The sequence below is a fragment of the Meles meles genome, chromosome 13 (genome assembly GCF_922984935.1).
Source record: "Meles meles chromosome 13, mMelMel3.1 paternal haplotype, whole genome shotgun sequence".
In the NCBI taxonomy this organism is placed as follows: domain Eukaryota; kingdom Metazoa; phylum Chordata; class Mammalia; order Carnivora; family Mustelidae; genus Meles; species Meles meles.
In genome coordinates, this window is record NC_060078.1 from 31,145,393 (window position 1) to 31,159,791 (window position 14,399).

The following is a 14,399-nucleotide window of genomic DNA, read 5'->3' on the forward strand; positions in this document are numbered from 1 at the left end:
CTCACTGTGTCTCCCTCTGTCAAATAAATAAATAAAATCTTAAAAAAAAAAAAAAAGAAAGAAAGAAGGGTAGAAAAGATTTAAGGGAAGAGCAGAAAGGGAAAGACTTTCCTCTCTCCTGCTCTAGATAAGGCCAAGCATATGCCCAGGAGCATCCTTTCTGGGTTCTATGATTGCTTCCTCTCTGTCTGCCTGTAGAACTGCTCATGTTCAGTTTCCTATTTCAGCTATGTACAGAAATGTTTTTTCTTCCACTAAGGTGGAAATGTCTTAGTGGCAGAAACTCTGACTTTTTCATTTCAGAGTAATCCCCACTAACTGGCACAGGGCATAGACCATGCAGACAATTAATAAATGGTTGCAACTAATACAGATCCTAGGGCTATGAATTTTCCTCTAAGGACAGCTTTAACTGTATTCCCTAGGCTCTGGCATATACTGTTTTCATTTTTGTTGAAATAATTTCTATACAGGGACACCTGGGTGACTCAGTTGTTTAAGCGTCTGCCTTTGGCTCAGGTCATGATCTCAAGGTCCTGGGATTGAGTCCTGCATCAGGCTCCCTGTTCAGTGGGAAGTCTGATTGTCCCTCTCCCCCTGCTTAAGCTCTCTCTCTCTCATTCTTTCTCTAAAATAAATAAATAAAATCTTTAAAAAAAGAAAAGAAATACTTTTTATACAGCATCAAGTTATCTCTGACAAGGAAAGGAGAATTTTACATTTCACAGATAGGGAATCAAAGCTCAGAGCAGAGACATGCTCTTAGAACACAGGAGGCCCTTGGCTCCAGGATTCAGGGTCCATCAAGTAGGCTGGGTGACCTAGTCTGAGTTTCAGCCCCTGCTCTTTTTCTGCCACCTCCAATCATTTTCTTATCCTCTCTTGGTATTATCAGACCATCTATTACAACCTACAGTGTCCCTTTGCAGCAACTGGAGATCTTTGATTTGAGGGGTCCCTGCCTCCCTGAGGCTCCAGCTGCAAATCTGACACCATGAATACCGCATGGGTGATCTGAAACCTTTCCTGAAGAAGCAGGAACACAGTAGCCAGAGGCAGAGCCAGGCTACCTTGGGCTCAACTGAGAAGTAATGAAAGTGAGCGCCTAACTCCTTTGGGATCCATTCTTCCCCCACCCAACACTTCCCAACCAGGCATCACTGCCTGGAGCCTCAGCATCCCTGTCCCAAGCTACTTATGCACTCTATCTCCCCATTCCTAGCATGATCTTCTTTCAGGAAAGAGTCTGATGAATTTGTTCACACAGATGAGGAAATGACTCATAATGGCTTAAAGTGCAGTGTCTCTTTTTGGTGTCTGCATTTCAAAGGGAGTCAAACCTTAATCAGAAAGAAAAACAAAGCTCTGGTGCTGTAATTTCAGTTAATAAAAAGAGAGTAGCAAAAGGGTTTTGAGAAGGAGAGACTGAATTGAATTCTTTTCTATTTGTATCTTCAATAGATCTGGTAGAAATTTGCTGCATTGTCAGTTCCACTCTCTGTGCCTCAGTTTCATTTCTAAAACCGGGGTTTACCACCTGCTCATCCAGTCCTCTCTTGCCTCTAATAACCTGGGGTATTTGCAATGGAATGGCCACCCAGTGACTGGAGCAGAAATACTTACTGCAATTATTGTCTCAACTCACTGCCAGAAGAAGGACAAACAGCCTTCGGACAGAGAGATGGCTCCAGTGAGAACCAGACATCCACCTACCTGACCTCTGCTTCCCCAGCAGCAGCTGAGACCCCTCCCATTCCGAGTCCTCATAAGACAGGAAGGGGCAGATGGTCCTCGGGACATAGCCGGAGAGCTGGACTCCATGTGGGTGGCCGACCTAAGTATCCCTAGAATCTGGGCAGAATCTGGGTCTTTGGTGCAGAAGCCAGCAGACCTGCTTTAGTTCAACCCCGGGCAAGCTGAACCTCCTAAGCCCAATTTTATCTCCTGTTAAATGGAGGTGATGCTATCTCCCTGCCCACTTCCCTGTCTGGATGAGCTGCTCCAAGATGGTGAAGTGCTTTGCAAAAAATAACAGGGCACAATGCCTCTGGCAGCATCTCCAGGGGCATGGAAAAGCAGGACCCACTTGAACCTCCAAGATACTTCTGTGTCTGGAGGGAAACCAGCTGGCTTGCTCCCCTCCTTTTCCTTTCTCCTGTGACCCTCTCCCCCTGCCTGGGCCGCTGCCCCACAGCACACCTACCTTCAGCCAGTATGAGCCTACATCCTCCCAGCCTCCAGGACTCCCTCAGCCACAGAGCTCCCCCAGGTCCAAGCAGTAACTAGGGAGGCTGCCAGGGGCTCCAAGGGGGGCACTAGTTGGGATGGAACTGGGAGTGGGGGTGATTTGCTGTGCTTTGCTGACTTATAGCCCTGCATACCAGCGCCAAGTCCAGTGGGAAGTCTGATGGGGGTTGTTGCTTGGCGGTCCCCAACAACTCTGCAGGAGGCTCAGCAGACCCCAGCGTCCACCTGCAGGTCCTGGGAGAAGGTTTCTGGCCCCCAAAGATTCCTCCAGGCCCTATTTTTGGTCCAGCCACCCAAAAATTCCCCCTTCAGATCCCCACCAGACCCCCTTGTCCAACCTGGATCATGAGATCTGGTGAGGAAATAGCTTCTAGGCCAACTCTGAGTGCTAGAAAGTTCTTCCTGACAACTGAGTTGCATCGTCTGGTATAACTTGCCCCTACCTGTCCTAGTTCTGCTCCCTGGAGCTTCAGAGAGAAAAAGTGTTCTGGATAGATCATCTACCCAGGATCATCTGGCCCCCGGGATCATCTCCTTCTCCCCACCTTTGTGCCACCCGAACCACCAGGGGCTCTTCAGGGAAAGGGGTTCTAGGCTCACCACACCGTCAGTCTGCTCTCATCTGCCCAGGAATTTACCTCCTCAAATTGCCCAGGAATACAAACCAGAGCTCCCTCTTCATAAATGTACACAATTGACTGTTTGGACCGGAATTAAGGGCTTTGTCTTCCATTTCCATCTCCATTTCATTTTCTTGGTTTTGCTCTGAATGTTGAGATAGCCTCAAATCTTGAATCTGTTGCCATGTGGGTGTTGTGGCTCTTATCCAGAGATCTGATAATCATGCCTTTTATTTTCCCTCTACATTACTTAATGTCAGGTCAAGACCAGAGCCCGAGGGACCTCTAAGTTGCACTGAAGCCTTTAAGGAAAGCCCTGCTAACAGTCCTCCAGCCCCTTCCCACATCTTTCGATCACTTTCCAGGGCTCTCACCAAAGATCTCTGGCTGTGCCCTGCTGAAATCCTACAATCCGTCTCTGTTCCTCTCAGAAACCCAGTCTGAAAGAGGAAATTTGGTGAGTTTGGTCTGATTTGCTTTAGTGAACACTGCTACTGGGTCTTCTTGTTATATTCTTTCTTTTTGCAAAAAAAAAAAATTTGTTTTTGTAAAAAATGATGTGTTTCTTATGAAACAGTTCTGAGTGCTATGAAAGAAGAGAATGAACGTCACTGAAATTTCACATGTGGGGCCACTTCCACGGCCAGTGCGTTTGTGACGCTTCTTGCCACATCTCCTCGGCCTGAAGATCCCAGCCGTGGTGGCCTGTTCCTTGTACTTCCTCCCGGCCTAGCCTGCACCCAGGCGTCTCTCTGCTCTGCTTCTTTGAACCCAAGAACAGGAACCTTCTAGGAGCGCAGAAGGGGTAACCCTCAACCAGCACAGAGGAGCAAACAGCAGGCCCTCCCCTTCTGGTGTGAGGCAAATCTTGGGTGTTTTTTGCTTGCTGCCCAGAGGGTCCCGAGAGGGATAGAGCCCTCAGATGCCCACAGCGAAGCCCCAGTTCATTCCTGCACCCATTTTTCTTCCTCTCCCACCTCACTCTCTTGACCTCGGCTTTCAGGCATCAAACTCCCTGGACCCGAGCCCTTGTCTTAGCATACACTTTCAGAAGCAGGGCAATCCACACGAAGATGTCTCTCTGCATATTTTTACCTATATATCCAATATTAAGCCTACGTAATTTTGCAAAAAGGGGATCGTACTACACATGTGTCATAAAACCTGCTTTTGAAAAATTACTCACAGTAGGCACAGAACATCTTTTCATGCCCATAAATAAAATCCTAAACGCAGTTCCTACTGTCTACATACTATCCGATTGCAGATGTTTCATCCTTTAATTTACTTATTACGGACAACTCGATGATTTCCAGTTTTGCACAGAGCTGAAAATGCTCAGTCTCATCTCTTTGCAAGCGTACAGGATGGCATCCTTTGAAAAAATTTCAAGACGTTCCATGGCTTTATTGTTTCCTAAATGTTCACTGCATGTTTGATGATTTATTCTGGAATTTTAATAGAGGCCAATATTAACCTTGGCAGCTTAGAGAGTTCTTTTTCTTCTCTAAATCTATCTTTACTTCCTTTTTTGAAAATCAGGACATCTGCCCATCTTTAGTTTTCTGGTTTCCCTGTATTCATTGTCATTTCCTTTAAGGCAGTGATTACATCTGCAAGGCCTCCCCATCCCCGGGATGTCATTTGTCTGGGTTTTGATGCCTTCTTGCCATCACCTATCTTGGCTTTCAATTTCTTTCTAATGCTCTTTATTCCATCATTTGGTGTAAAATTGCCTGTGTCCTGCTCTGCTTGCCCTCACTTGTGGGTTAAGATTATATCAGAGATCCCCAGCCCTAAGCAGATTCCTTCGTGATATCCTTACTTGGACTTTGAAATTGCTTTGCTCTGTCCTTGTTAATTCCCCCGGCTTCTGTTCACTCGGGCGCTGCTGTTTTGCTACGACTGTTCTTACAGATCCTGCCAGTCTTCCAGATTCATCTTGGGTTATGCATTCCTTGTTGCATCTTTGTGTGCGTGCACTTTTCAAATCCAATAAGCACAGCATGCAAGAGGTTCTGTGAAACTCTCTTTTCCTTCTCACCAGCAGTGTTTGCAATTACTTTCTTGGAATTTCAGGGTTTTATTATCTCTGGAAGGAGCCTCTCTTACCGGTATGGATTTATGCAACACATCTTATCTTATTTTACTCTCACAGCCACCTATGAAGCCAGTTAAATGTAAATTTCTGCATTCAACAAGTGGATGAACCAGTGGCACAGAGAGGTTTTGACACCACCCCCAAAGACGCCCAGCAAGCCAGTAGACCAGCCCTCAGTCTTCCAGTTTCTTAGCCTAAATATGGTTTCCCTTGCCCACCTTGGATGAGATGGGAGTCTGGACCTCCACTTGGTAAGGTTGGAGCAAGCAGTCTTATGCCTAGGAGTTAAACCTTAGAGTCCTGGTGGTCAGGTCCATAAATCTACCTTTTCCCCAGAGAGAAAAATTCTCTCTGCATGGAAGAAATCTTGTCTGGAATTCCATTTCCCCCAGTACTCCCACTCCTAGCAGGTAAAGTCAATGGGTCACAGTTCCACTGAAGCCAACCGCCAAGCTCAGGCACATGGAGGCATCTGTCTCTCCCTCTCTCTGTCTCTCCGTCTCTGTCTCTGGCACACACACATACACCACACACAGTACAGAGCACTCTAAGTCTTTCTGCCTCTCAGTGTCTCTCTGTCTCTGTCATACACACACACACACACACACACACACACACACACACACACACACCACACGCATGCACACACACACATTGTCACAGTGTCTGGCTCTGGACAGCCCTCAGTGATCAGGTACCCCGGCACCTTCGCTCTCCCTTGGCTCACTGCTCCTGAGTCAGTACCCGACCCACTCCCACTTGCAGCCCACCCTCAGCCCCAGCTCCGGGCTCACTCACCCTCCATGCTGCCCACTCCCGCCGGCTCTGGAGAGGGCAAAGCGGGCCCCTCCGCCCTGGCAGGGGGTGGGTGTCTCCAGGTGCTGGTTGGCCTGCCCGCGCGCCTCTACCTCTGCGCTGCAGGGATCGAGTCTGGGGCCCGGCGGAAACGGGCGGAGACGGGATGGGGGGCGGTGCATGCGCCCTCAGGAAGAAGCCCTTCGCGGGGTCTCACTCCCCCTCGGGGCCCAGAGTTAGCCCCGCGGTGGCCGGGCTGCCGCGCAGCGCAGCCGCCTGCCCCACTCTGAGGCCTGCCACCCGCTGCCCCGCGCTTCCCCTGGCGGGAGCAGGAGAGGGGGCTCCCGCGGCGCCGTCGCCACAGCAACCGGCACGCCTGTGCCAGCCACAGCGTCCCCTGCCCGCTGCTCCCCGGCCGGCTTCCCCATGCACCTCTCTCCGCAGGGGCCCAGCGCCCCTCCAAAGTAGGGGACACACCCCACTGGAGCCCTGGCAGCAATGCCCACTAACTCCCAGCGCCCCACGTCCCAGTCCCTGTTCCCTTTCCTCCTCCTCCTCCTTGCCCCATCCCAGCTTGACCCCCAGACACCCATCCCAGTGTCCGGGACCCTGGGGTCCTCCTGAGAAAGAAATAAGAGGCAGCTGTGAATACACAGGAGCGCCGAAGGAGGGAAGGGGTGGCTGCTGCTTCAGCTCTGAGCTCTGGGAGGAGAGTGGGGACACTGTCTCCTCCATGACCGTTGACTGTGGCACCAGCGGCCCAGGCATTCAGCACGTTTCCCCTCAGGCAAGTCTCAGTTTCTGGTCTGTAAAAATGGTCTCCAGGAGAGGAAATGAGATGCCAAAGCCTCCGCCCAGCACATAGTAGAGGCCCAACAAACGGTTGCTCGAGCTGGATGGGAGGCCACCTCCCCCTCATTACTCTATCCCGTCAAGCCCCCGACAACCACCACCATAGACTTGTGTCACATGAATGAAGATCCTAGGTTCCAAGCAGATGGAAGAGAGTGACTGGCCCATTCCTTCCTTTACTGGGGGTGGGGTCTCTGTCCAGAATTCTGAGGAAAAGTTTGGAATTCAGCTTCTTCCCAGTCTCTGTCCAGCTCCATCTCTGCCCTGAGTGGTGGGCAGAATCTCAGAGCTGAAGACCTTAGAGGCCAGGGAGTCTAACCCTGTCCTGGGCCAGGGATCTGGGTCCTAATGCCCAGTGGTGGGTAATTCTGCCTCGCATCACCCTCTCTTTGCCCAGAACTGCCTAGTGGGAGCAGCAGGGAGGGAGAGCTCTGATTTTCTTTGGGCTTTTTTTTCTTCTTGTGGCTTGCCTGAGGATTATCTGTAAAATGGGACTAATAACAGTACCTGTCTCCCAGAGTCACAGCGAAGACGAAAGGAGTTACTCTATGTATCGCATTTGGAACGGTGCTTCGCCCATACTAAGTGCTCCATAAACCTTGGTTATTCGTATCATTACTATCTTGAGTCACCTCCCTATGGAAGTGCTCACAGTTCTTAGAGTCCCTCTGACTGCCAGGACCCAAACCTGTGACAGGTGGATATCAAGCCCCCTTGACCAATGCAGAGTTGGGGACACTGCTGTAAAATCCGTATAGCCCAGTTTTGCCATTTATTGTCAGTGTGACTTTCGGAAAGTTATATAATCTCTTTGTGCCTCAGTTTCCCTGTCCGTATAGCCCAGCATTGCCATTTATTGTCGGTGTGACTTTGGAAAAGTCATATAATCTCTTTGTGCCTCAGTTTCCCCGATCTACAAAATAGGGATAATAGTACCCACCGTAAAGTCACGCACTGACAACAGTGCCTGGCACATAGTAGGTACTCAATAAATACGAGCTATATGTTGGGCACTAGGCTTTGAATAATTCAATCTCACTTTTTCACTCCCCGCCACCTTCTTACCCTTTCCTCTGTCTTTCACCTTTCCTTAGCAGCCACATCACTCTAGGACATTAATTCAGGCTTGTGGCCAAGTTCCCCTTCTCCCCATCTTTTTTTTTTTTGAGTGGTTCTGGATCACGAAGCCTTTTTTTCCTCCTTCTGCCTCCCGTTCCACAGACTTCTTTCCTCCACTTTTATACGGTGCCCAAATATATGAACACGCCCAAGCACCACACAGAGCACACTCCGTGGGTTCAGCCTCTGCAGGGCAGGGAGAGCAGTGCCGTGGATAGAAAGACCTGCGTGTGAATTCTTCCTCCACCATTTATCACTGTGTGACCCAGGTGATAAGCCTTCTGACTTCATTTTCCCCATCTATATAATGGGATTCACAATCCTCCTCTCAAGGCTGCTGTGAAGACTGAGTCAAGTGCCTGTCATACAGTGCCCTTCCTTATCCCCAAAGCTACGGGAAGAGGCCGGATAGACTCGGTAATATCTTTCCATGCAGATTAAAAAAAAAAAAAAAGATGCCTCCTTTCACTCCCCTCCTTGTCCCAAAGGGGCTCCCAGGAAACCAGAGGCACCTCAATGTTGTTTTAGATCATGCCTTCCTTCCAGGCTCACATGATGGCAGGGCTGGGGTCCCTCCCAGTCCTGAACTGTGGATCCAGAGCCCCTCAGACCAGCAAGGAACCCTTGTTCCTGTTTTGCAAGTGAACCCGGTGCCTGACCCATTCCTGGGCAGTGGCAAAAAGAGGAAGACACTCTTCTAGACTTCTTGGGCATTAGCCCTGCTGCTCCTACCCCAGCCTGCCTTCAAGGTTCTTGGCCCTCTGGGAGCATCTGAGAAACTATGGGTATAGTCGTCCAGAGGATGGAAGCAATCCCTGACCCTCTTGAGGAGGCCCACCCCCGCCTTGACCTTCAGGGGTTCTGACTTGGCCCATTCTGGCCAAGCTCTTGGCCTGGCCCTTCCTCCTGGGGGCAGGGGGAGGGGGGAGCTGTGCTCCATGCTGACCTGCTTTCATCAGCTCTGGCCTAGGGAGTCTTTTCACAGAAAGCCCTACCGTCCTGGAAACTGATTTCCATCTGAAAAGCTGGGAACCAAGAGGTGGCTTCAAGCCTTGGTGCTCAAGCATTGATGTGAACCCCTGCTTGGAGAAGAGTCTAGAGGGAGCAGGGGAGGACTTAGAGGGGGGATCTTCTCAGAATCAAACTTTCTGGAGGGCAGTGAGGGAGGTCAAAGGGGACCCTAGCATGACTGAAGGAGCGCCTTTCTCCTTGGAGGTTTAAGACCCTGGTCATGGGCTTTCTGTGGGTATGGCTGGAAGGCACATGAACTCTGTCTCTTCTCAGCTGGGTCAGAGGTGCATTTTGAGATGCTTGAGAGTTGGCAGGAGCCTGAGGGAGGGTTGGCATGAAGCCATGGAGCGCCCTGTGGGGAAGCTCCCCTGGCGGTGGGAAAGACAAGCATCTCCCACAGGAGACCCAGTCTCTCTCTTCCGGGCTGGAAATCGAAATGCACTTGGGTCTGTGTCCCGAGGAAGGCCACTGGCATAGCCCTCATTTTGGAAAGGCTCAGATCCATGGGGAAGGGGAAGGCGACTCCGCCTGGTGGCAATATGGGGGTCCCTGGGAAGCAGACCCCAGCACACAGCTGGCGTTTTTAGCATCTACTTGGTGGTAGTGGGGGGAGTTCAAGGAGGGGGGACCTGTTTCCTGGAGGGTGAGGCGGGAGGTGCAGAGAGGCTGGGTTGGACTGAAGGGGGGCCCCTCCCTCTCTCCTGCCGGCCTCTGAGGAGCCCTTCCTTTAGAATGTTTTCAAATGCTTATTAGTGAGCTCTTCCCAAGGAAGGAGGCCTGAGTCGTTATCTGCATTTATAAATGACAAGTGAGGACTCAAAGGACTGACTCACTTCCAGGTCCGGCACAGCTAGGGCAACACAGCCCTGGAGGAGAGGCCAAAAGGAGGGCTCAGAAGAAGAGCTCCCAAACGCCAGGGCCCTGCAGGGGCCCTAGAAAGATCCCAGAGCAGGAGCCAGGAAACCTGCCCCTTTGTCTGGGCTCTGCCACCTGCTCGCTGCCCATTCTTGGGCGGGTCACTCCACATGCCCTTTGGAACACTCTGTCTGGAACTCAGTGTTTCCACGTGTAAGACAGGAGAGCTTTGGGTCAGAAAAACTTTCTTATGGAAAAATGTTCCAGGCCCACGGATTGGAAGAATAAATATTGTGAAAATGTCTATGCTACCTAAAGCAATCTACACATTTACTGCAATCCCTATCAAAATACCATCCATTTTTTTCAAAGAAATGGAACAAATAATCCTAAAATTTATATGGAACCAGAAAAGACCTCGAATAGCCAAAGGAATATTGAAAAAGAAAGCCAAAGTTGGTGGCATCACAATTCCGGACTTCAAGCTCTATTACAAAGCTGTCATCATCAAGACAACATGGTACTGGCACAAAAACAGACACATAGATTAATGGAACAGAATAGAGAGCCCAGAAATAGACCCTCAACTCTGCGGTCAACTAATCTTCAACAAAACAGGAAAGAATGTCCAATGGAAAAAAGACAGCCTCTTCAATAAATGGTGCAGGGAAAATTGGACAGCCACATGCAGAAAAATGAAATTGGACCATTTCCTTACACCACACATGAAAATAGACTCAAAATGAATGAAGGACCTCAATGTGAGAAAGGAATCCATTAAAATCCTTGAGGAGAACACAGGCAGCAACCTCTTCGACCTCAGCCACAGCAACATCTTCTTAGGAACATCTCCAAAGGCTAGGGAAGCAAGGGCAAAAATGAACTATTGGGATTTCATCAAGGTCAAAAGTTTTTGCACAGCAAAGGAAGCAGTTAACAAAACCAAAAGACAACTGACAGAATGGGAGAAGATATTTGCAAACGACATATCAGATAGAGGGCTAGTGTCCAAAATCTATAAGGAACTTAGCAAACTCAAGACCCAAAGAACAAACAATCCAATCAAGAAATGGGCAGAAGACATGAACAGACATTTCTCCAAAGAAGACATCCAGATGGCCAATAGATACATGAAAAAGTGCTCCACATCACTCGGCATCAGGGAAATACAAATCAAAACCACAATGAGATATCACCTCACACCAGTCAGAATGGCTAAAATTAACAAGTCAGGAAATGACAGATGCTGGCGAGGATGTGGAGAAAGGGGAACCCTCCTACACTGTTGGTGGGAGTGCAAGCTGGTGCAACCACTCTGGAAAACAGCATGGAGGTTCCTCAAAATGTTGAAAATAGAACTACCCTATGACCCAGCAATTGCACTACTGGGTATTTATCCTAAAGATACAAACGTAGTGATCCGAAGGGGCATGTGCACCCAAATGTTTATAGCAGCAATGTCTACAATAGCCAAACTATGGAAAGAACCTAGATGTCCATCAACAGATGAATGGATAAAGAAGATGTGGTATATATACACAATGGAATACTATGCAGCCATCAAAAGAAATGAAATCTTGCCATTTGCGATGATGTGGATGGAACTAGAGGGTATCATGCTTAGTGAACTAAGTCAATCGGAGAAAGACAACTATCGTATGATCTCCCTGATATGAGGACGTGGAGATGCAACATGGGGGATTGGGGGATAGGAGAAGAATAAATGAAACAAGATGGGATTGGGAGGGAGACAAACCATAAGTGACTCTTAATCTCACAAAACAAACTGAGGGTTGCTGGGGGGAGGGGGGTATGGAGAGGGTGGTGGGGTTATGGACAGTGAGTGCTGTGAAGTGTGTAAACCTGGCGATTCACAGACCTGTACCCCTGGGGATAAAAATACATTATATGTTTATAAAAAATAAAAAATAAATAAAAAATTAAAAAAAAAAAGAACTTTCTTACTCAGACAGTTGACCTCGTCCTCTGGAGAGCCCAGGGTAAGCAGTCTCTTCTTGAGGAGGGGGTGGGCAGCCCCCCCCCAGGGAACCCCAGCTCTCTGGCTGGGGTCCTGCCCCCTGGGCAGTGCTGCTGTAGGCTTCCGGATCAAAGTGGGGTTCGGGTCAGGCTCCCCAGTGTCAGGAAGAACACGTGCTTGGGAAAGGTGGTGAAGCCTCTTGGGAAAGGTGGGAAGATTTCTGGAGGCAGCCCAGGGGCCTCCTCCACGGTAGGGGGGGCTTTTGTAAACCATTTCCTGGGGCCCTGGATGACAATTCTAAGAAACAGGGACTCTGCTCAAAAGGCCTGGGTTTGGATGCCAGTTGCACTGTCTGACCTTGGCCAGGTTCCTGGTCTACTCCAGTCCTCAGTGTCTTCTTCTAGAAAATGTAAACACAAATGGTAGCAGGCTCAGACGCTGCTGTGGGGATTAAGTGGGAGAAGAAATGGGAAGTACTTGGCATAGTCACGGATACGTGGTAAGCTGCTAGCATATATTTTAATTTTACGTTCACCTCCTTTGTTCCTTTTTTTTACATTCCCCTTCTGTTCCTTTTGGCAGCCCTCGTTCTTTCCTTCCCCTCAAGTTTTGGATCCTTTAATAGGAACACAGAACTGGTCATCTGCTTGGTCCTGGGAAGATTCACGCCCCTTCATTGGGATCTGTTATTAGGAAATCCTACCCAAGCCTAGAGATGAGGCACTGGTTAACAGGCCGGCCCCTGAGAATGTTCCACTGTGGTTTTGTTAGTTACCATTCATCGAGGGCATAGGCTCTGAGAAGGTACAAGTGAACTTGTGCATTTGTGCTACATAAACTCCAGTTCCTCAAAGCTCTGGGAACCAGCTTTACTGTCCCACTGATTCCTTCATCGATCAATAAAATCGAATTAAATTTTGATTCATGCTCATGCTGTAGGAAGACTCGTGTTTTTAGCTTCTGAAAATTACACTTTGGCACCGTCTACCACTGGGACTTGGAGTAGGTTCGAGATGGGATCTCAGTCGTCAAAGTCCGGCTCTCAAACTTCAATGTGCCCACAGAAGACATGAGGGTCTAGTTAAAAGGCGATTCTGACCCAGTGGTTCTGGGGAGGGACCGAGCCTCCGCAGTTCCAACACATGCCCAGGTGCTGTCGATGCTGCCTGCCCGAAGACCACACGTGGGAGTGACAAGGGCCTGGGCAAACACTCGACTTTTTCTCAAAGGAACCCTCTTCAGCATCCTGACAGGATTTGGCATATGATCACAGGGAGAGCCTAACCAAGAGCAGTAGTTTCATACTGGTGGGACTTCAGGCACAGTGACAGACTGGTGGGGGTCCTGGGGGAGTGCCCCTGGTTTCTCGGCTTGTGCCTACTAGCTATGGACCACTCCATTTAGGAAAAGCCCTAGCCACAGTACCAAGACTTGTGAAGGATGGGAAGAAGACCACAGTAGGGAAGACGTCCCACTGCTTGTCAGTCCTTGGGAAGCAGACTTCCTTGGTGAGATGCAAAGGCCCTGAGGCACAGATGATGTGGAATATTAGAGGAATCACAGAAGCCAGGGTGCCTGGAGTGCAGTGAAGGAGCCGGAGGCAGGAAACGAGCAGTGATGGAGGGAAGAAAACATCAGGCTCAAAGACCATTTTAAGGATGTGGCTGTTATGTTGAAGAACCAAGGAGAACTGCTGTAGAACTTGGGCAGATGAGTGGTTTAGGATTCGAAGAACCTTCCAGGGGCGCCGGGGTGGCACCATCAGTTAAGCGTCTGGCTCTTGGTTTCTGCTCAGGTTGTGACCTCAGGGTTTTGAGATCAAGCCCCGCATGGGGCTCCACACTCAGCACGGAGTCAGCTTGAGATTCTCTCTCCCTCTTCCTCTGCCCCTCCCTCTCATCCTCTCTCTCTAAGATAAATAAATAAATCTTTAAAAAATTAAAAATTAAAAAAGTAAAAGGCCCCCGTGGGTGCAGTGCAGGAGAGAAACAGGGACTCTTCGAGGAGCAGAGGTGTGGGCTCTGCTTTGAGACTGGTGTACTGGGAACCTTGATCTCTGTGGGAGCCAGAGACTCCGTGCCACACCCTGCACAACTCCACCGGCCCCTTCACATTGTTCTCTAGGTGCCTGGTGCCGATTAGCTGGAGTCTGTGGCAGGCGACATCCGCGGGGCGGGGCCATGCAGCTGCCTGCCACATCCAGCCTTGAAGACACCCACCTTGCCGGGCTTCTGGTCTACAGGACCGAGGGTGCCCAGGCCCTTGGCTATAAGAATTCGGATGTACACACAGTCTGCCACCAGCCCCAGCTGGCCCCGAGCAAGGCCTACGACAGAGCTTCAGGGGTCCCCGAACTGTGAAGGTGGGGTGAGTCAGGGTGGGGGGGGATCTGTCTGTCCTCTCATGCCCTGTGGGAGTCAGCCTCCCACCAGCACCCGGTGTGCCCCGGGGCTGCATGACAAGTAGCGTGACCCTGCCCGGACCCCTGGGAGGTTCTCAGCGGTGAGGGCTGGGCTCGCACGAGGCGGCGGTGCTCCGCTGGGAGAGGAATGCTCAAGTGTGCGAGACGGGTGTGCTGTGGCCCCCCGAGGGCTGCTTACCTGCACCGTCTGTTGTGAAGCACTCTGACGTTAGGAAAGGAAGGCAGGGGTAGCACCCATTTCCCAGATGAGGAGAGTAAGGCGCAGAGAGGCCTCTTCACGGAACCACGATGGGAGAGGAAGCATGCGAGCTGGAGAACGGCATTGCTTGTCCTGTTCGAGCTGGTCTCCCTATTCAAACCCCAGCTCTGCTCCTTCCCAGGCCCATGCTAAGCCCCGAG